The sequence below is a fragment of the Mustela nivalis genome, assembly GCF_964662115.1.
Source record: "Mustela nivalis genome assembly, contig: HAP1_SCAFFOLD_1553, whole genome shotgun sequence".
NCBI lineage: Eukaryota > Metazoa > Chordata > Mammalia > Carnivora > Mustelidae > Mustela > Mustela nivalis.
Window position 1 is genome coordinate 1 of NW_028135111.1, and position 23911 is coordinate 23911.

The 23911-nt window shown below is 42.1% G+C and overlaps 1 long non-coding RNA gene across 1 annotated transcript; it reads left to right on the top strand.

The window, feature by feature from the left end:
* Nucleotides 1-9415: 9415 nt before the first annotated feature.
* On the top strand, nt 9416-14239 carry LOC309857928. Its single transcript, XR_014307969.1, has 3 exons — nt 9416-9761; nt 12370-12448; nt 13812-14239. It is a non-coding gene; the product is annotated as an uncharacterized lncRNA (long non-coding RNA).
* Nucleotides 14240-23911: the final 9672 nt, after the last annotated feature.

Here is a 23911-nt window from a genome sequence, read left to right on the forward strand (position 1 = left end):
ACAGCCAGATGGGAAAAGAAGTTAAATTATCTCTGTTCACAGATAATATGATCTTGTACGCAGAAAACCCTAAAGATTAAACAACAACAACAAAAAGCCTTGTTAGAACTAGTAAGTATTCAGCAGAGGTACAGATACAAAATCAGCACGTGGAAGTCCATTGCATTTCTGTACCTTGACTTGAACAGTTAGTGTATAATCTGAACAATCTGAAAAGATTGTTGAACGATCTGAACAATCTGAAAAGAAAATTAGCAAAATAATCCCATTTACAGTAGTATCAAAAAAGAATAAAATATTTAGAAATTGACTTAACAAAGGAGGCCAAGGACTTATGCACTAAAAAAAATAGAAGATATTGCTGAAAGAAATTAAAGAAGGTAAAAAAATCAATGAAAAGATACTCTGTGTTTATGAATTGCAAGACTTAACGTTAAAAGGGTCATAGTACCCAAAGCAGTCTGCACATTCAATTTAATGCCTACCAAAGTCTCAATTGAGTTTTCTGATGACATAGGGAAAAAAAATCCAAAATTTCATATGGGAAATCTTAAAGGACTCTTAAAGCCAAACAATCTCAAAAGAAAAAGCTGGAGACCTTATAGTTTTTAACTTCAAAACATATTATAGAGCTACAGTAATCGAAGCAGTGTGGTAGTAGCAATAAAGACAGACATGTAGGCCAATGGTATAGAATAGAGAGCCCAGCAGTAAATCCTCATTTATATAGTCAGATGATCTCCAAGAGTGCCAGTGCTACAGATAGATAACGTACAGCTTCAACACATATTTTGGGAACACTGGATATCCACATGCAAAAGAATGAAGTTGGACCCTTATACCATATACAGAACTCAATTCAACATGGATTAAAGAACTAAACGTAAGGCCACAACTATAAAACTCCTTAAAAAAGAAACACATGGGAAAATCTTCATGACATTGAATTTGGTAATCGTTTCTTAAGTAGGACACTGAAAGCATAAGCAACAAAGGCAAAAATAAGCTGGACCATAACAAACTCAAAAACTTCTGCATAACAAAAGAAACAATAAATGGAGTGAAAAGGCATGAATGGGAGAAAATACTTGAAAACCAGTATGTGATAAGAGGTTAATATCCAGAATACATGAAGATCTCCTATAGCTCAACAACATAAACCAGGGACTCAATTTAAAAATGAACAAGGACATAGGGTGGCTCAGTGGGTTAAAGCCTCTGCTTTGGGCTCTGGTCATGATCCCAGAGGCCTGGGATCAAGCCCCACGTCTGGCTCTCTGCTCAGCGGGGAGCCTGCTTCCCCACCCCTTTCTGCCTGCCTCTCTGCCTACTTGTGATTTCTGTCAAATAAATAAATAAAATCTTAAAAAAAAATGGACAAGGAACGTGAATGTTTTCCAAAGAAGATAAAAAATGGCCAACAAGCTAATCAGAAGACACTTAATGTCACAGATCATCAGGGAACTGCAAATCAGAACCACAGTGAGGTATCCCCTCACACTTGTTAGAAAAGTCACATCGCAAAAAGAAAATAAGTGTTGGTAATGGGGAGAAATTGAAACCTTGTATACTGTTGGTAGGAAGGTTAAGTGGTGCAGCTGCTTTGGAAAACAGTATGGAGGCTCCTCAGAATACTAAAAACAGAATTACCACATGACCCAGCATTCTTGCTTCTAGATACACACCCAAAAGAATTTGAAAACAGTGTATCAAAGAGATTATATGTACTCCTTTGTTTATTGCTGCAGTGTTCACATTAACAAAGAGGTGGAAACAACTTAAATGTCCATCAACAGATGAATGGATAAAGAACATGTGGGATGGACATCTAGTGGATATTATTCTGCCTTAAAGCAGAAGGACATTTGGTTATACCACCAGGTGGATGGATCTTGAGTGTATTATGCTAAGTGAAATAAGCTAATCACAAAAGCCAAAAAGAAACATTGTAATCACAAAAAGACAATTTCTGGATGACTCCAGTTATATGAAGACTAAGTAGTCACATTCTTAGCAACAAGTAAAATGCTGGTTGCCAGGGTCTTGGGGGAGGGGCAAAGGAGAGTTGTTCAGTGGGTGTAGAGTTTCCGTGTGCAAGATGAGAAAGTTCTAGAGATCTGTTGCACAACAATGGTCCTAACTGGAAACACTGCTATACTATACATTTAGAAAGGGTTAAGGTGCAGTTTATGTTACGTGTTTCTTAACCACAGAAGAAAAAAGCATGTGGTTTGGCCTTCATTCAGATTATATATGTTCCTATATACAGACAATGTGTTCCTCAAAACTCGAGGTTTCAGTATTGGAATCCTCAAGAATGAATTTGGGAGATGTTACCTTAAAAGAAGTATTCCATGATCAAATGAGTTCGCTCTATAATAAAATTTCCTCTTCATTATTTATTCATGCTTCATATTACAGACTCTGAGAAGACTCACAGAATGGGAGAAATTTATCTTTTTATCTATCTTTATGCAGAATTTATCTGTGCAGGGACTCCTTTTACATGGCCCACCTGTTGGACTGTATAGGGCTGTATACCTGGGCTTGGCAGATGTAGGTGAACAGCCAGAAGCTGATACCCAGTGGGAGGATAAAGCCCCTGAGGAAAAGCAAAGTGCTTTCCCTCAGGGAACTGGAATGTGAGGATTAGGATTCCGATGGCTTTGCTTTCCAAGGTGTTTTCCTGTCCTCTGGGCGTGGGGGTGGTGGGGGATGTTTTTTGAAGCTGCTCTGCTGTCACTCTACTCTGCCTCAGAGCAGGGTTCAGTGAGTGGCTGCACCGGGGGCTGAGCCCGCCTGACTGGTTCTCTGCTAGGCGTCCTTCCTCTCTTCACTCTTCACTTCCAGGCCTGGGGCCGGCCGTGTGAGGCATCGGGGAAGACCCGTGCGGTGCCCAGGTCAGCAGCATCGAGGTGTCATGGCCTCTGTCTCCCATCTACTCTGGTCTAGTCGTTGAGGTCCTTCCTGTTTCTGAGGGCAAGTTCTTCCGTTTTGCTCCATTTTCACAACCAGCTCCGTATCCGATTCTTCCATGTGCAGGTCCTAGTCACGGCTAGTGTCATGTTGGCAGCCTTGTCATGGCCACATGCCCTGTCACTCCTGGCATGTAGCCTGCTGTAACAGGATACCGTAGACTGGGTGTGTGACAAGCGCCAGGGGCGTCCTTAGAGTTCTGGGCGCTAGCAGTTCCAAATCAAGGCGCCAGCATGCCCTGTGCCCGTGAGGGCTCTCTTCCTGCTTCCTCGAAGGTGCCTTCTCACACCGCGTCCTCACGAGCTGGAAGGATGCTGGCAGACTGTCTCGGGTCTCTGTTACAAGGATACCAGTTCCATTCCTTAGGGCTCCAACCTCATGACGTAAGCATCTCCTGAGGCTCCACCTCCTAGTACCATCACGTTAGGTTTTGAGCATGGGACCTTCTTGGGACTTTGAGGGGCTGCCTTTCCTCTCAGTGCTGACAACTCAGTCATGTGGTGTCTTCGTCACCTTTGGTCTAGCCTGTGTTCCCCTCTCACTCCTTAGCCTGCCTACCCCAGGTAGGCCTTCTGGATGGGATAGTATATGAGAATAATGGGATTTCATGTGTGTACAACTACGGAACTCTTCTGTGTGGTCATAACTTCTCTGCTGGGGCGCCTGGGTGGCTCAGGCAGGTAAGTGTCTGCCTTTGGCTCAGGTCATGATCCCAGGGTCCTGTGATCCCCCCACCCCCTGCTCGGCGTGGAGCCTGCTTTTTCTTCTCCCTTTGCTGCTCCCGTCCCTCATTCTCTCTCTCTCTTTCTCTGCCAAATAAATACAAATCTTCAAAAAAAAAAAAAAAAAAAAAAAAAAAGGTCTTCTCTGCCAACAGAATTTTATTAAGTTCTTAGGTGCTTGTGTTAGCATATTAAATTTCGCTCTGGCAGAGTTTGCCTATTAGTGCCCTTTGGCCCACATTCACCGTACAGCCCTCTTTGCTGGGCTCACAGGGCTTATACAGATGGGAAGATATACTTTAAAAGAGTGGCTTCTGGCTTTTCTTGACCAGGGGGGAAGGGTGAAAAATCAAAACAGCAGACAGCTTTGGAACCTGGCACCTGCGTTCCTGGGGCCGTCTGTTGCCTCAGTGGAGTAGCTGGTATTCCGGTCTGGGAATGGTGGCAGACAGTGCCCGTTCTCCAGCGCCCCCACTCCTGTAGGATGCTCTCACTCTGGCTCCTCTCCGAGGGACTCCCCTTGGTCTGCTGCTGAAAGAAGCTTCCGAGAGTTTCTTTACCCCAGTGGCTTTTGATCAGTGGATGAAGATGAGAGTGCGAAAACCCAGTTACCTTGCTGCCTGTGGAGAGTAGAGAAATTCAGAGCTCAGAGCTGAAGCTGCCCTCTGTGCCACCTTTCCAGAGACTGAATCCTTAGCTGGCTTCTTCCCTTTCCTTCTTGGCTCCCTCCGTCTAATTAGCCAGAAGCTAATTAGAATAGGAAGGATGTGATTGCTGCCTCTTCTTGCAGTGGTTTGATTTGTGACCTGGTGTGTAACGTCGGCAGTGCATTTTTGCCAAGAAAATAAGTCTGCCCTTCCCTGGTTTTCTAGAAAAATATTTGGATTAGATTGGAAGAGGACATGCTTGTTTTTAAAAAATCACATTGCTGATAAGCATATGTTTTCTGCCAAGATGTAAAATTTCTGTAAAATTTAAGTGGGGTCAAGGTTTCTTTTCTTCAGGAGGAGAAGGATGCTATCTTATCTTAAGATGTCCCTTACGTATTTATTATTATTACTTTGCTAATTTAGGAATATAAAAAAGTCTTTCCATTTTTACAGTTATTGGTCTTTAGAAAGAACCTGAGGAAAAAACATCATTGCATTTAGAACTATTGTATCATCACCGACTGAGGTTTATATGTTGCTGGGTTCAGTTCGATAATGTTCTCTTGATTTTCATATCTTTGAAATATCATGAGGGGTATCATTAGTCTGTAATTTTCGTAAACCTCTGTCAGGTTTTGGTGTCAGGTCATGCTGGTCTCAAAAATGAGTTGGTGATATGAACATTGGAGTACAGATGGCCCTTTTTTTTCACGACATCTGTATCTTTGGGGTAAATACCAAGTAGTGCAATTGCAGGGTCTTAGGGAAGCTCTATTTTTATTTTCTTTCTTTTGTGTGTGTGTATGATGGAACTGTTCTTTATTTTATTAATTTTTTAATTAATTTAAAAATTTTTTATAAGCATATAGTATATTTTTATCCCCAGGGGTACAGGTCTGTGTATTGCCAGGTTTACACATTTCACAGCACTCACCATAGCACATACCCTCCCCAATGTCCATAACTCCACCACACAGTCGCCAAACTGTGGAAAGGACCAAGATGCCCTTCAACAGATGAATGGATAAAGAAGATGTGGTCCATATATACTATGGAATATTACACCTCCATCAGAAAAGATGAATACCCAACTTTTGTATCAACATGGACAGGACTGGAAGAGATGATGCTGAGTGAAATAAGTCAAGCAGAGAGAGTCAAGTGTCATATGGTTTCACTTACTTGTGAGCATAAGGAATAACATGGAGGAGATGGGAGATGGGGAGAAGTGAGTGAGGGGAAATCGGAGTGTCGGGAGACAAACCATGAGAGACTGTGGATTCTGAGAAACAAACTGAGGGTTTTGGAGGGGAGGGGGATGGGGGGTTGGGTGAGCCTGGTGGTGGGTATTATGGAGGGCACGTACTGCATGGAGCACTGGGTGTGGTTCATAAGCAATGAATGTTGGAACACTGAAAAGAAATAAAATAAAAATGAGTTGGTGATGGTTCCCTCTTGCATAAAGGGGCTTGTGTAAGGTGGGTGTAGGCATAGGCATATCTCACTTTACTGTGCTTCACAGATACTGCATTTTTTTTTAACAAGTTGAAGGTTTATGGCATCCCTGAGACAAGCAAGTCTAGTAATGCCCTTTTCCTGATGGTATTTGCTGACTTCACGTCTCTATGTCATCCCCACGGTATTTCTGACTTTTTCATTATTATTACATTTGTTACAGTGATCTGTGATCAGTGATCTTTGATGTCACTCTTGTAATTGTCGGGGTTACCATAGACCATGCCGTATAAGATGATGAGCTTACCTGATACATGTGTGTGTCCTGACTGCTCTGTCCACTGGCCATTCCCCCACCTCTTCTCCTTTCCTCTGGCCCCTCTGTTCCCTGAGACACAACGGAACTGAAATGAGGCCAGTTAGTAGCCCTACAGTGGCCTCTAAGTGCTCAAGTGAAAGGAAAACTCACATGTCTCTCACTTTGAATCAAAAGCTAGAAATGGTTAAGATTAGGGAGGAAGGCATGTTGAAAGCCAGCATAGACTAAAAGCTAGGTTATTTGTGTCAAACATCAGCCAAGTCGGGAGTGCAAAGGAAACAATCTTGAAGGACATTAAAAGTGCTACTCCTGTGAGCATATGAATGATAAGAAAGTGAAAAAAAATTCTGTTGCTGATACGGAGAAAGTTCGAGTGGTCTGGAGAGAAGAGCAAACCAGCCCCAGCATTCCCTTAAGCCAAAGCCTGACCCCGAGCAAGACCCTAGGTCTCTGTGATTCTGGGAGGGCTGAGAGAGGTGAGGAAGCTGCAGAGAGAAGTCTGAAGCTGCAGAGGCTGGTCCATGAGGTTGAAAGAAAGAACCAGCTCCGTAACAGAAGGTACAAGGTGAAGCAGCAAGGGCTGGGGGAGAAGCTGCAGCAATTTCTCCAGAAGGTCCAGCTACAACAGCGATGAAAGCGGCTACACACCACAGCAGGTTTCCAGTGTAGACAAGACAGCCTTCTACTGAAAGAAGATGCCATCAAGGACTTTCAGAGCTAGAGAGGATAAGTCAGTGCCTGGCTCCACAGCTTCAGAGGACAGGCTGACTCTCACGTTAGGAGCTAATGCAGCTGGTGACTTCAGCTGAAGCCGGGCTCACTGACCATTCCGAAAATTCTAGGGCCCTTCAGAATTACTCTAAACCTACTCTGCCCATGCTCTAGAAATGGAACAATGAAGCCTGGGTGACAGCACATCTGTTTCCAACATTACTGAATATTTGAAGCCCACTGTTTAAGACCTGCTTCTCAGAAAAAAAATTCTTTCAAATACTGCTGCTCACTCACTGATACTGCGCCTGGTCTCCCAAGAGCTCTGATGAAGATGTGCAATGAGATGAGTGTTTTCATGGCTGTTGACACGGCATCCATTCCATAGCCTACGGATCAAGGAGTCATCTTGACTTTCCAGTCTTATTCTTTAAGAAATATATTTCATAAGGCTCTAGCTGTCTAGAAAGTGATTCCTCTGATGGATCCGGACAAAGTCAATTGAATGCTTCCTGGAATGGGATACTATTAAGAACAATCAGAAGAGGTCAAAATATCCACATTTGTTTGGCGTTTGGAAGAAGTTAGTTCCCACCGTCCCTGAGGACTTGGAGGGGTTCAGGCCGTCCACGGAGACAGTCACCACAGAGGTGGTGGAAACAGCAAGAGAACTGGGGTTAGAAGTGGGGCGGGAAGATGGGCCCGCACGGCTGCCGTCTCATGATCAGACTTGGACGGATGAGGAGCGGCTTCTCGTGGATGAGCCAGGAAAGTGGATTGTTGAGCTGGAATCTGCTCCTGGCTCAGATGCCGTGAAGAGTGTTGCAGTGACCACAAAGGATTTAGAATCTAACATCAACTTAGCTGAGAAAGCAGCAGCAGCTTTAAGTGGACTGACTCTAATTCTGAAAGAAATTCTGTGGGTGAAACACTTGAACAGCCTCCTGTGCTACAAACAAATCCTCTATGAAAGGAAGAGCCAGTCGATGTGGCAGACTTTCTTGTCTTCCTTTAAGAAATTGCCACAGCCCCCACCAGCCTGCAGTGGCACCGCCCTCATCAGTCAGCCACCATCAGCAGGGAGCCAGGACTCTCATCCCCAACAGAGAGATTATGACTTGTTAAAGATTTAGATGATGGTTTGCCTTTTTTAGCAATGAAGTATTTCTTAATTAACGTATCTGCATTGTTTTTCTAGACGTAATGCTGTTGCGCATTTAATTAAATAGTAATGGTATGGTGTAAATCTAAGTTTAATATGTACTGGGAAACCAAAAATTTCATTTCACTGGCTGTATTGCGATATTTACTTACCTGTAGTGGTCTGAAACTGAACTCCCAGTATCTCTGTGATAAACCTGTCTCCTGGATTATTCCGGTTTTTCACAATATAAGATAACTCTAGAAATTTTTTTTTTTTTTGAGAAGTCTTATATTTGAGATGATTTATTTCCCTTCTAGAAGTGGGATTACTGAGGCAAAGACCATAGAGACTCTTACACTGCTGGATTTCTTTCCAGGAATGATTATCTGTTTATGTTTATTCTTACTAATCTTTTTCAAAGGTCAGGGTAGAATAGTAAATGTTTCTGGAATAATAAGCTGCCCACCACATTTAAGATTTGTAGGATGCAGATTTACTATAATGCTATAAAATGATTCTTGTTTTTATTTCATTATAGACACTGGCTTTGTAAATTTCATTTTTTAATTATGAAAAGCGTTTTGCTTCATTGAACACATACAAAATTTGGTTCCGCTACATTTGTCAACTATCTGTCGTGTGCCAAGCGTGTTGTTGTTCAGTAGAGAAATAAAATGGGGGGAAAAAAAAGGTTTCTACCTGTCAAGATTTCAGATCCTAGAAGAGAAAAACCCACAGTCATCTAAATATTTTATGGTGTAATAAACCGTATTCGCCCACTGTGACTCCGCGAAGTGCCGATGGGGGATTGAAGGGAGGAGGTACTGATGCCAGGGGTGACAATGTGAGTTGAGCCGTCAGAAGAATAAACTTCCGTTAGATGAAGTAGAAGTTCAGAGGTCGTGCCAGGGAGAAAAGGCACTGAAGGGCATACTAAAGATTGTCCAAAATGTGGAAGATGGCCAGTTGTTTTACAGTTAAAAACTTTTCTCCTAAATTTGCAGGTCATTTAACTCCCATCCTAGAATACATGTCGTCCTCATTCTTCATCTGGAGCTATTTACCTCTGGCAAACCCCTTTCACAGAATGGTCTTTAGTAATGCTTTTCTCACTGCGCCTGTCCTCCACCTGTTAGTGAGTTCTACTGACCGATGGAACAAGCAGCTCTCGGTCTCCACGCACACCCAGAGGAGTCAGCAGCTGTGAGGAACCGCTTTTCCTCCGCCCATCGTGTCGGCCTCCTGTGCAGTCCGCCCGATCCTGGGGGCCTGTATTTCAGAATACAGATTTCTGAAGTAACTTTGTTCAGATTTCTGAAAAAAGGACTGTTTTGAAGCTGTATGGAGTACAAAGTCCTGTTACATTGTTTGGTGCTGATGGTTGGGGTGGGATCTTCGCAAGACATTCGGGATGTTGCTTCGCCGATGTAAAAATAACGGGTAGGAATACGCAAAAGTGGTCAGTGCTGGGCTACTCACACTTTCCGTGACCTGTTTGTTAATGGAATCAGAAAGTTTGAGAGTTCTTTTAAAGATGTGTTCTGAATGCCTTTCCTGAAATTTTGTTTCCGTGTTTATTTGAATAGGATGAAAGTTAAAAAACTGCCCATGATTCTGGCTCTGCACCTGAAGAGGTTTAAATACATGGATCAGCTTCATCGATACACAAAACTGTCTTACCGGGTAGTGTTTCCTTTAGAGCTTCGTCTGTTTAACACCTCTGGTGATGCGACCAATCCTGACAGAATGTACGACCTTGTCGCCGTGGTGGTTCACTGTGGAAGGTAAGCGCAGCCGTGGGCCGTGTGGGCCAGGATCTCTGTCCGTGGGGCAGGTGTGCAGGATGTTCTGTGCCTGCCATTTGTGGCTGGCGTGGCTTCGTACAGTACCCCCTGAATGTCCACGTTCTCCTACGCAAAATGCAGTCCTATTAACAACCTGCCACGGTGTTACTGTTAAAGGGGGAATGCAAATCACTTAGCTGCTGCTACTGTGTTCTTAACAATAACGACACCCTTAGAGTACCTTTTCACATCCTAACTTAACGGTGCCGTAGCCTCTTCAGATTCAGGGACAGTTCTTAGGTTTCCCTCTGCTTAGATGATGCTGGGGTTCCTGGAATTGCTCTGCTCACAAGACCGTGAGCTCTGAGATTCCTGGTCACAGCTGGGCTCCCTCCCCGACTCCTTATTCCTCTTCTCTCACTGCAATCCCCCTGCCGCCTTCCCCTCCTGGCCTCCTCAGACCTCTCTGAAAGCCGTGCTGGGTGCCCTTCTCATCCAGCCCTGCTCCATTTGGGGCCACGCCTCTGTGTTCACCCAGCTGCTGGATGTGTCCTGCCCGCAGTAGCTCACTGCTCGGTACGGTGTGTGTTTATCAGTTTGGGGGGCCGTCTCCGGTAGCAGAACAGGCACTTCTTAAAACAGGAAGTGATCCTCCCATTAACAAAAGATTGAAAACATTTTCAAACCTTATTTTCTACTGACAAGATTTACTCGTAGTTACGTTTCATAGGAGAGTGTAAAGGGTTTAGGTTGCCGCATCCTTGCCGCGGTGATGCCTATTGCCAGCAGGCCTGTGCCTGCCCAGCTCCCGTGGTCCTGCTCCTGCGTGTCTGGCATCTCGCGGATTTCCGACAGGTGCTTCCGGACTTCGTGCGTGTGATCCTTTCATTCCGTCTCAGGGCCCAGCTCCACTGTAACCAACTTCCTCAGCTCTCCTCCCCCCAGCTGCCCCCTCCTGGGTGAGGCCTGTAGGTTGCACTACCCCTGCAACTCCGCTTTTATATCGTATGGGGCCCCGTATGGTGTTCTTGGAGAGGTCTCTCCTGTGCTCACGGTGTCCTCAGGCCAGGAGGCTGTGGTGCCTTTCTGAGCCCCACAGCAACCAGCAGTTATTAGCCCATGGGATGTATTCATACCATACTGCACTGAGCGTGTCTTGTGTTCAGGATGCACGTCCCTAAGCCACGGCTCTTGTAGGGTGAAGTTTACCAGCCTTTCTTCTCTTACTAGTTTCTGTAGTGAACATTTGTCTTTTGTCCTTCAGACTGCCTCTCTGCCAGAGGAACAGGCTGCTACCCTTTTCAGTCTCACACCCAAGGGTCCTCAGCCCACCCGCCTCCTTTCCTGTCTGGCTCTGTTCCTCTGCCTTTCTGAGACTTTTTCTTTATGTTCACCACTTTAAAAATTAAAAAAAAAATTCTTATCATCTCACTATAAAACACAAGACTCTAGATGAATCCTATAGGAATGGGGAAGTTTTGTTCTTGTTTTTTGGTGGCTTTTTTGTGTTTTTTTTTTTTGTGTGTGTTTGTTTGTTTTGTTTTAGTTTTCTCCAGTATTAAAAGCCTTAAAAAAAAAAAAAAGGTTCTGAGGTATTTTCTTCTGTGGAGAAAGAGCAGTTCTGTTGTTTTGTCACTTTGTCACCTGAGGTACTTGTTTCACCTAATAATCAGAGGAGCCTAGGCAGGGACACATGGGAGGTTCTTATTCTATTATCTGATTATCTGATGTTGCTAATCACCATAAACAGCACTTTGTGTTGAAAATTATCTCAAATTCTATAATATAATAATTCTAATAGAATTAAAACTTAAAGAATTATATAGGAGCTTTTATAAGATTGAGTCATACTTAATCTGCGAGAGGTTAAAATCCTTGCCATGTCCTTTATAAAGCAAAGGATTTTTTTGAAAAACAAAACAAAAACAAAAAAACCCACCTGCATTTTAATGCATTTCTAGATTTCTTTATTCCAGATTTGTTTAAAATGAGCTGCAGAGGCAATTCCAAGAATTATAATGACTAAGATCCAGGTACTTAAAAATAGCACTAATAATACTAGCAAAATGTCATTTGTTTTTAAAGAAGTTTCTGAGGGTCAAGCTTCATTTTAGAACTATAGATGTGATATGTGTTTTTTTAGGCATCACAAGGTGTTTTTCCTCAAGAGAAAAATGATCTCCAAGGGAATAAAACTTAGAAAAAATTCTACGTATGTTCTGTAGTTTAACTCAGGGGGCTCTGACCCTTGATCCTTTCTCTCTCCCAAATGCTAAAAAATATATTTAAATTTTTCAGAGAAGCAAATTTGAAAATTATTTTAAATATTACAATTAAAAAATTATTACAAAGACCACAACAATTTTAATAGCATAGATTTATGTAAATAGAATGCTCGTTATAGCTCTCAAAGTAGAGTAGTGATTACTTGATTATAAAATTGAAGGCCAGTTCACATCAGTGTAGCTTGATATTTTGGGGAGGAATAGATAAGGAGTATTTTCATCAGTTTCAGTTATTCTCCTTTATAGAACATGACGTCAAGGGCATAGAAGAGTGGTATTAATAAACATTGTATATAATTAACTTCTCTTTCTCTTTGTTTTAGTGGTCCCAATTGAGGACATTATATTGCAATAGTTAAGAGTCATGATTTTTGGTTATTGTTTGATGATGACATTGTAGAAGTAAATAGTTCCTGAATTTCTTATTTTTATTCAAAGTTGTGTGTGTATTTTACTCTTCAGTTTTTTTCTCCCAGCCTCTCATTCATATGACAGGTGATGAATATTGGATAATTGTTGAAGTTTTCAGATTGTAGTCAGATTCCTACTTCTTACTCCCCAACAGCCAACCCCAATGCTTGAATGGTCGGGTGACCTTCAAAATGCATAGAGTAAAACAAAGAAAAGCTTTCCACAAGAGAACTAGTTTTAAAAAGTCTTTCATTGTCTAAAAAAAATGATTGAGTTATAATACACCTACAGAAAGTATATGGATCTAAAGCAGCACTTGAATTTTTTTTTTTTTTAGATTTTATTTATTTATTTGACAGAGCTCACAAGTAGGCAGAGAGGCAGGCAGAGAGAGAAATTGGAGGAAGCAGGCTCCCCACCGAGCAGAGAGCCCGATGTAGGGCTCAACCCCAGGACCCCAGGATCATGACCTGAGCCGAAGGCAGAGGCTTTAACCCACTGAGCCGGCCAGGTGCCCTAGCACTTGAATTTTTTATGTGTGGGTTTGCATACACACGTATGTATGTGCACATGCACACTCTGTAACCACTCTCCAGACCAAGGGAGAGTACACTGGTAACACCCTCCGATAAGCCCCCTTATCCTTTTCCCGGTCAGTCTTCACAGTTTTCCCTCCCACTCCCCACCGTCCTCTGAACCTACTATTGATGACTGATCATTATGATTAGTTGTGCCTCTGTTTGACTATAAACGGACTCCTCCAGTGTGACTTCTTTTGTATCTAGCAGTTCACTCTTGCTGCCTATGGTAGTGGTTCTTTTTTATTGCTCCGTAATTTCTCATTATAAGAATATAACAAGTTAGAGATTTGCCTTTTTATCCCTTCCTGACTATTCTCAATAAAACTGCCTCAATCACCCCTATCTAATGCTGGATATACGCACTCATTTTTCTTGGGTAATTGTTAGGTAGGACCATAAGAAATTGCCGTTTTCGTAGGTCACAAATGGTTGGGAATTCGTGGTTTCAAGTGGGTCAGGTAATTCTGTTCCCTAGGAATAGACTTGCTGGATCGAAGGCTAGTTGTGTGTTCAGCCTTACAAGACAATGCTAAACATTTCCTCAAGGTCTCCGTTCCATTCTGCCTTCCTGCCAGCTACGTGTGGGAGCCCTGTTTACTGCACTTTCTCACCAATACTGGGCATGATCAGTCTTTTTAACTTAAGCCATTCTTGTGCAGAGCTGTTTTATAAACATAAGCAGGAAAATGAGAGGCACGATTCTAAGAAATGTGCAAGACTTTACTGGACTGTAGAGCTCATTTCTGTACTAATATTTCCATTTTGCCTCACAGAAAATAGATGCACAAGCTATTGAAGAATTCTACGGGTTGACATCAGATATCTCAAAGAACTCAGAGTCTGGTTACATCCTTTTCTATCAGTCTCTGGACTGAGCGGGACCGTGATGAAGAGATACTTTCTGCCTCATTTCTTCTCTGGTTATTTTGGAAAGGATCAAGCACTGATTTTTCAAGACAAGAGAAATGCAGGAAGCTCAGGGGGCAGTAGCACACTTTGCACACAATAAAGCAAAGACTATGGATTAACACGCTCTTCCTATCATGGTAGTTGATTTATTTGCTCAGGTATCATGCTGTCTGTGCAGTTCCACACAACAAGGAAGTGAAATCAGAGATAGCAGCTCCTCTTGTAAAACAGCCTTCCAGTAACTGATATGCATTTCTCTTTATTAATTGCACCAGTAATGAGTTGAACTCCTTGGGGGTGCTGTAGAAAGACTAGGAATCTGTGCTAGGTTGTATTGATCATTTAAGGAGGTCACACCGAACACACTGCGTAAATTTGCCCATGTTGAAGCCACACAGAAGGAATATTTAGTGTCTTTTCAAGTGTAAACCAGAACTGCATTTGGGCTCAACACTTGCGGTTGCCTTCCTGATGTCAGAACTCAGCTCACTAGAATCCAGTGTCAGGAAGGCAAATATGTTTTGCTTCTCTGAAGAAGCTTATAATAATATACAGTATATGTATATGTAGGGAACAATTGGTCAAAAGTGGCTTTTTGTTTTCCCAAGGGGAAAGACTGGCTTTGTAATTATCATTTTTTTTCTTATTTATTTTACTTAAAACTGGTAGAGTCTTAAGTATTTTGTGAAGTGCCCATGATTCTGTCAGTAAAATTGAGCATATTTTTATTAGTTTTTGTCAGTTTTACTAGTCCTTTTGTTTGTTTCTATTTTGAAGGTGAATTTTAAACTCTATTTTAAAGTCCTAGGATACCTTAAGAAAAATTTGCAATGCGAGGAGATAAATACTCTTTTTCAGGAGGAACTGATATCTCTGGCTAATATTTGTCCTTTGTTAGAGTTTATAAATCAGTTGTTCAGCTTTAATCTCAGCACCATAAAAAACTGTCAGAATCTCCCTGTCATAGTTGGAAGGATGAAGGAACGTGTGGCCCCGTGGGGGCGCACCAGTCCTGACCACTCTCAAGTTCTCGGACGTTTCAGGATGAGGCCGTGCTTGGAAAATTGGTGTCGTAGCAGTTATGTTGTTTTCAAACGTCATTCTTTACCCGGGAAAGAAGTAATCTGTCAGAACCCCAGCAGCCCCCGAGGCTCGCTGCACACACCGACGAAGATGAAGTGTTTGTGGCGCAGGCCGGGCACACGCGGAGCAAGTCCTTTTCTCTTCCTCCCACCCCCTCCCGCCATCTTCACAAACCTTACTGGAAGAGTGTTCAGAGATTACACTTTGCCTTTGTTAAGACTTTCTTCTGTTGGGAGTTTGAAGAAGTAATATATGTCATGTCAAGTGCACGTGAACCATGGCGGTTGGCACTTTTCCACGCATCATTAAGTTGTCGGACGGTGGCCAAAGGTAACATGCAGGAGATGATTGAATACAGAGTCCAACTCACAGCGATCAGGCCTTGGATGTTCTTCAAGTCCCTTTAGGAAGTAATTTTTTTTTAATTGCTGTAATTTTCTAAAATTCTTTGACTAATACTGTTGAATATGAAAAAAAAACTTTTTTGTCTGCTGCTACTTATTAACATTTATTATCTGTATCTGTTAGCTCAGGAAATGACTTCACCTACTCGTTCCATGAACTGATCTTTAACAGGGTCACTTGGCTAATCGGGCTGTTTCAACAGATGTGCTGGGAGAATATGATGTATTTTGACAACTTGCTTTTTAAGATTATAGTTGCTAAAACCTGACGCTGGCTGGAGTGGGTTTGTACAAATTATGTAGCCTGCCCAATGACTACATTGCACAGAGAATCATGACTGAGAATGTGGGGAAGGTCACAGACGTGGAAGTGGATACATTTTTTTATTTTGAGGCTTAAACCAAATTGTCTTGGAACTCGAGGCTGTGTTTCTGCAGCGTTGAGCGCAGAGAGACGTAAAGTGAGGCTGAGGCAGTCTTCACTTGAGTCAGGCCACAGCATGCATAAGAGAGATAGATGAAGTCATTTGCATAGAGGTACAGCATTGGAATACTACGCTGTGTTTGTTTCTACATTTTGCATTTTTAAAAAATACAGTAAAAGCAAGGTTAAATCTCCTATTAAAGCAAGTTCTAGCATTTTTATTGAGTTCTTTGGTAGTCACACACTGTTCACATCTACACCATGTTTAATAGTATGATTTGTCCGGGGAGGGACTGTGGGGTGATGGTTCTCAGTTTCCTTTTTACTCTTAGTACAGCTGCATCTACATAAAATGTTTTGAAGCTTATACTTTGAAAACAAAGGGTTAGGGTTGGGGGGGAAATTGCAGGTATTTAGTAAGAAAAATGACCCATCTAGAAAGCATTGTGAGGTTGTATCTTGGTTGACTGTGATTGAAATGAGGGGCGGGGGTAGTAAAGGGTGGCTGACTGCTCTCTAACCATGTACATGTTTGTTGGGATGGCTGTCCCATATTTTTTGCATATTGGAATAAAAATTTCTATAAATTATCATAACTGAAAGTAAATATTCTAAATTAAGTCTCACTGCTAAGTCCTATGGCTTCTGTCTTGGAAACTTCACCTTTAGAAGATTGCTTAAGACAGGAACCGTGAGACCAGGAAAAGGGAAATAAAGGACGTGTAATATATGGGTCTTGTTGCCTCTAACCATCAGTATCGGGTTTTTTTCTTTTTGGTGATGGCAGTAGAAAGACCTCACTTTCATAACATACTACTCTTGATACTTTCTTTAAGGACACTTTTCATTAAAGATTCTCCCATGAGGTATTTAACTGGGAGCCGGGAGGCTAAGGCGCTCAGGTCCTGGCTCTTCAGTGAATTTAACTGTGTGACTTTGGGCAAGTCACTTAACCTCTCTGTGCTTCAGTCTCCCTATCTTGTAAAATGGGAGTAATACCTACCTCACAGGGTTGTTGTGGGGATTAATTAGATATAATGTCTGTAAAGCATCTAAGGTTCTTGAAGAAGGCGCTATATAAATAAAAAATAATATCTATTAAAGTTGGTTTATTTGTGCTTGTGGGCTTTTGAGTGTGTTTTTTTCTCTCTGCCTAAAATATCTTTGCGAATTCGAAGAGTTGACCCATGAACAACACGGAAGTTTGGGCTGTGTGGGTCTGCTTTAAAGTGGATTTTTTTTCGATAAATGTAGTACTATGAACATGGTTTCTCTTAGGATTTTTCTTAACATTTTCTCTTCTCTAGCTCTGTTGTCAGAACAAAGTATATAAAACATATACAAACGGTGTGTTAATGGCCTGCGGATGTTATCAGTAACAGGACAACAGTAGACTCATAATAGTTTTTGGAGAGTCAAAAGTTAGGCAGGGTTTCTTCGACTGCCTAGACACGGTGCCCCTTACCCCTGGGTGGTTCCAGTTCAACTGGATACACTAGCAGAACGGCCTTACTGCTTTTGCTGCGAACTTACTCCCTTTGTTACCCAAAGAGATTGTCCCAGAACAGCCTTCAGCACGTGTAAAACAGCACGCGCAGTCACGTGTGATCCTCACGCACCTCGCATCCATCTTTCCATAGTAGCACTGTCTTTCCCCAAATCCCAAGATTAAAAATGTAAATTTAGGATCACAGACTCTGAGAGGGGCAAATAGGTTAAAGGGCAGCATTTTTAGCACTCCTTGCCCCTCCCAGTGTAGCAAAATCGGTATGTTGGGGGTATTCCCCCTGTGCTGGAGTACTCGAAGCCCTGCTCCCCCGCTCACTGACTCAGTAAGTAGGCGCTAATCCTGCCTTTCTGTGTAATCCACCTCCCTCGCTCTTGGGTGACCATCCCGGAAACACTCTCGGGTACTCATCTCTCTGAAGGAGCGCAGTAATGGGTGAACTAGATCATCACTGGGGACCTTAGATGGCATTCTCTCTTATAAACATCTGTATCACACACCTTGTGTGGAAACTTTAATCAATGAAAGTGTCTGCACTCTCGAGAGCTGCTCGTGAACCGTTGCAAAGCCAAGACTTCCCCTCCCTTTATTCAAGTTCCTTCGTTACCCAGTACCTGTTTCTCTTCTTTTGAAGCTTTTTTTTTTTAAACTTTGTGCATTTGTGTTTTCTTTTTTTTTTTAATTTTTTAAAAAGATTTTATTTATTTTAATTTGAGAAAGAGGGAGAGACTGAAAGAGATGTGAGAGCGGAGGAGACCTGAGGTAGAAGCAGACTCTCCACTGAGCGAGGAGCTTAATGTGGGACTCGATCCCCGGATCCTAGAATCATGACCTGAACCAAAGGCTGTCACTTAACAAGCTGATCCACTCAGGAGCCCCTCGATGTTTTCTGTGATAACATAGTACTTTTTTTTATTTCCAGAGCTGCTGCAATAACAACCCATCATTTGTTGGTTGATGGCATGAGAGGCTGTTGTTATACTCAGCATTTTGCTTTCGATCTTGACAATGACCTCCATGGACATGTGGAATCCTCATTTTACAAGAAGAAACGAAAACTCTCCAAGGCGGAGGCATTTTCCCACAGTCACTCAGCTGGAACGTAGTAGATCCAGATTTCAAGTAGGTAGAACTTTGCGGCCCATCCCTTCGCTGTGGCTGTCATTATCAGAGTGTTTTATTGTGGAAAAAGCACAAGACATACAGTTTGGCATTTAACCATTTTTTTTTTAAAGATTTTATTTGACAGCACAAGGAGGGAAGGCAGCGGGCACAGGAGAGGGAGAAGCAGGCTCTGCTAAGCAGGGAGATTGATGCGGGGCTCAATCCCAGGGCCCTGAGATCATGACCTGAGCCGAAGGCAGACGCCTAACCAACTGAGCCACCCAGGTGCCCCATTTTAACCATTTTTAAGTGCAGTGGAGTGACAGCACATTCACAATGTTATGCAACTGTCAACACCATTGATTTCTAGGATTTTTCATCTTCCCAAACAGAAACTTTGTATGCATTAAATAATACCTCCCCACCCCTGGCCCCAGTAACTCCTTTTCTGCTTTCTGTCTTTATGACTTTGCCTGCTGTAGGTCACTCATTCAAATCCTATAATATTTGTACTTTTATGTCTCGCTTATTGCACTTATTGTACTCGTTGCACTTATGTAACGTGTTTAAGCTTCATGTTGAGGCACGTGTCAGCATCTCCTTTGTTAGTACTTGGTAACACTTCATAGCATGCCACATTTTTATCCATTCATCTCTTGGACATTTGGGTGTTAAAGCCGCTATGAACACAGATGGACAAATATCCGAGTCCTTGACTTCAGCTCTTTCAAGTCTATACAAGAGATTGCTGGACCACTTAATTCTATTTTACCTTTTCTCCCCCCCAAGATGTTATTTATTTGAGAGAGAGGGTAAGGGAGAGAAAGATTGAGAGAATGAATGGGTGGAGGGGGAGAGGGCGAAGCAGATGCCTCGCTGAGCAGGGAGCCTGAAGCGGGACTCAGTTGCAGGACCCTGCGATCCTGACCTGAGCCAAAGGTAGATGCTTAACCGACTGAGCCAGCTTTTTAAGGAACTGTTTTCCATGCTGTTTTTCTATACGCCTTTACGTTCCCCACCGGTGATGCCCCAGCACGGCAGTTTCTGTATAACCCCACCAACAATTGTTTCCACTTCACTGGAATGTTTTTGGTAGTGGCCGTCCCAACTGGTGTGAGGGGATCTCACTGTGGTTTTGATTTGCCTTTCCCTGATGACGAGTGATGTTGAGCAGATTTTCATGGGCTCCCTGGCCATTTGTATAACTTCTTCAGAGAAATGTCTATTCAAGCTTTTTGTTTTTAAAATTGGGTTGTATATTTTTAAAAATTGAATTCTTTGTAGGGGTTCTTTTTAAGTGCTGAATATTCATCCCTTTCCAGGGAGATATTTTCTCGCTTTCCACTGTCTTACAGATCGTATCCTTTTTGATGTAGTCCAGTGGATCTGTTTTTTCTTTTTCTTTTGCCTTTGGTGTCGCATCCTAGAAATCACTACCAAATCTAGTCACAAAACTTCTCCTCTGTTTTCTAGTAAAAGTTTTATTAGAGTTTTAGCTCTTATATTTAAGTCTTTTATCTATTTTGAGTTAATTTTTAAACATGGCATTAGGTAAGGGTCCCACTTCATTGTCTTACATGTGGATATCCAGTTTACCCAGCACTACTTGTTGAAAAAACTGTTCTTTTCCCATTGAATGATCTTGGCATTTGTATCAGAAGTCGATTGGCCGTATATGTGAGGGTTTATTTTGTTCCACTGGTCAATATGTCTGTTCTTATGCCGCTGTGACACTTTTTATTGCTGTATTAAGTTTTAAAATCAGGAAGTATGAGGCCCCCATCTTTGTTGTTCATTTTCAAGATTATTTTAGCTGTTCAGGGTCCCGTGGAATTTCATATGAATTTTAGGACTTAATTTTAGGACAACAAAAGTTTCTGTTGAGATTTTGAGCAGGATTGCATTGAATCTGTCTTCCTGGAAGATGTCTGTTTATTTGTGTTGCTTTCATTTCTTTCGGCAATATTTATTTATAGTTTTCAATGTAACAATCTTTCACCTCCTTGGTTAAGTTTATTCTTAAGTATTTTATTGTTTTGATGGTATTCTAAATGGATTGTTAATTTTCTTTTTCAGATTGTTCATTGTTAGTGTATAGAGAAGAAACCGATTTTTGTGTGTTGATTTTATGTCATGCAACATTGCTGAGTTTGTTTATTCTGAGAGTTTGTGGGGCAATCTTTGGGGTTTTCTGTATCTAAGATCACATTATTCACAAATAGAAAATTTTACGTCATCTTTTTCAAATTTGTATGTCTTTTATTTCTTATATAATAAGGCAACAGCCTTATTGCTCTGGCTAGAAGTGAAATCAGGCATCCTTGCCTTGTTCCTGATCTTAGAGAAAAAGCTTTCAATCTTGCACCTCTGAGTGTGATGTTAGCTGGGCATTTTCATGTATGGCTTTCATGTTGAGGAAATTTCTTATCTGTAGTTTGAGTGTTTGTATCAAGGAAAGGTATTGAGTTTTGTGAAAAGACTTTTTTTTTTTTTTTTTTTTTTTTTTTTTTTGCTTTGCTTAGCTTTGTTAATGTATTATAGTGATTTTCATAAGTTGAACAATCCTTGCATTTTGGGAGTAAGTCCCATGTGGTCTTAGTATACAGTCCTTGAAATATGCTGCTGAATTTGCTTTGTCAGTACTTTGTACATGACTTTTGCATGAATATTTTAAGGGATACTGGTCTGTAGTTTTTTGAATGATCTTTGGCTCAGGTGTCAGAGTAATGCTGGCCTTATAGAACGAGTTAGAAAGTATTCCCTCCTTTTCAACGTTTTGGGAGACTTGGAGAAGATCAAAGATTTTTACAAATAACCAACACTTACATGCTCACCCTGGGTCATTAAGAAAGTCAAAGGCATAGTCTTTGACCTTGAGGAATCTACCACCTAGGAAGGAGTCAAACGGCTTGTTTGGAAAGTCAGCTGCACGCTTCAATATACACACAGCTTTACAGAACAGGTGGAGAAAGGTGAAGTAGAAAGATATTGACATCCACAGAGATGCAGTCAGACTACTATGCCTACAGAGAGAGCCCCACAGAGAGATCAGGAAATCAAAAACAGTCAAAGGGATTGGAGATACTAAGTGTAGCAAGAAATCAAGAATACTAACTCCTAATACTCTCCAGTAATAGAATTTCTAAGCTTGATTCAAATACTTACTCCCCTCCCTCCCAGCCCCGGGTTCTCCAAGGAGAGTCTCTTAATTTAACTCTCAGGAACTCACCAGGCAGCTACTACGGACCTGATTCCCAAAGAAACTAGCTTATGCCATCCTGTAGCATGTTGCTTATTATAATTCACCTAAAAAATTGGTTCCTTTCTTGAATTTCCTCACCTGTTGTCAATGATTTGCCCTTGACATGAAGACTTAATTAAATGTTCCTATGTTGCCTCCTAATTGTTTTCAAATAAGCAAAATTCTGTTTGAAGATCAGGAAAAATGGTCCCACTACCCTGATTTGATGAGTCATTCCCAAACCTGGGTGATGAGCAGAGTCAATGGGGAGTTGCACAGATGTTCAGATGCCGGGCATCCCCAATTTTGATGCTCTGGAAGGTTCACAGGTGATTCTAATCACCCGGGTTTGAGTCTCCCTGGGGTAGAACTCCTCCCAAGTTCAGTATCATTTTTCTGTAAGGTCACTGCCAAACTGGAGTTGACCTGAAGCATTCTCAATAAAACAAATTACTTCAGGAACCATCATGGGAAATTGAAGGGGAAAGGATGGGCACTTGTCTTTACAGCATTTGAAAGGTTGCCATCTGGAGGATGTTTTTGCCATTGTGGTTCGACGGGGACAGAGAGGCGGAGAGGGCAGAGACCATATTAAGTACAAGGAAAAGCCTTCTGGTTTTTCAGCAATGAGAGCAGCCAGTGAGCTAACAAATGAAGAGCGAAGCTTCTAATGCCATTGACTGTTTGTAGGTAGGGCTCTTCGCTGGCTAGGAGGCTGTACCAGAGAACCCTGTGCTTCTTTACAGATGAGGCAGGGAGCCAGAGGACGAGCGGTAGGCTGGATTTTGTGTTCCAGGGCTCATACTTAGCTCTCTGTATCCACACATAATTGGACGTAGAGGGTCATCATTTACTGGTTGCTCTCATGGTTAGGATGGAAAGCAGCCTGTTCCCCAGTCACTGGCTCAAAAGGAGGGAGGTGGGTTGAATAAAACATAGCAGTCTCGAGTTTTCAAATGTGGCAGTTGTAGAAATCATTTTTCCTTCCGTTGGAGCAGAGAGACGCCCTGGGTGAATCGAACGTCATAAATCCAGTACTTCCCACTGTCTCCCCAAATACTTCTTTTGAGGAACCTTCAGGTCCTTCGGATTTAGGGAACTCTGAATTGTGGCTGATAACAAGACAAATTCAAACTGGACTGAGGTGTGACCTGCTCGCATTCTATGAGGGACACCCTGCTCACCCAACAAATTTGGGAAATGGCATGTTAGGTCATTAATAAGGAAAACTGCAGAAGAATAAGGTACAATCTTGATTTTACTATACTCAGCCATGTCATTACAAAGTGTTTCTCCATTCCCTGCAGGGCCCAGAAAGAAAACAGTGAAATCATGCTGCCTGTGCACATTTTGGAACAAACACAATGATTGTGTTGTTTTTCACTGAAACTTCCATTTGCTGGGAGCCTTTTTCCTTCAGGTAGAAACCATTTTCCTAACTGTGTTGATTTTCAGCTGCAGAAATGAACATTTTCTCGTTGGAGTTCTGTGGCTAGTTTTGTTTAACCTGCCAGAGTTTTTGCATGGATTTTAAGGAAAAAACTGTAGATGATAGAATGATGAGGAAGGTAAACTTGCAAAATTACATGTCAGTGGATTAGATGATCAGATGTAACAATGGAAGCTCCCCATTTTCCCAGTGTTCCATAGATTTATCATCCTAAAAATCTTACCGGTTGCTGCACTGTGTTCAACAGATGTATTTTTAAATTCCTGTCGTGAACACAGTAGGGGCCGTGTACTCTCTGATTTCTATACATCATAAATGCTCTGTATACTCCATATACAGCTACTTATTAGAACTGATGTGAAATTACATTAATTGAGTTAGTTACAAACTGAGATCAGGTTTATGAACTTCTGCCAAAGCAGGGAGGGGTGGGGAGATTTGTACTCCCAGAAAGTGCTCCTGGCTGTGGTGTGGAAGGAGCCAGAGTGAGTGTGATGAGGCCTCAGGGGGTCAGGACTTGGCACCAAGTCAGCTGGCTGGGGACACAGGAAGGGGAGTGTCAGGACTTAGCTCACACAACCGGGATGAGAGGAGCCTTTTGCTGGGAGCCTATGAAGAGGACCAGGCTTGAGGGGTCAGATCACAGTGCTCCGTGGTATGGAGGTACCACAACTTTACAAGCATTTGCTCTTAATAGGCCAACACTGCCAGGCAGTGTGGACAGGCCCAGCCGAGGAAACGAAATTCCTGT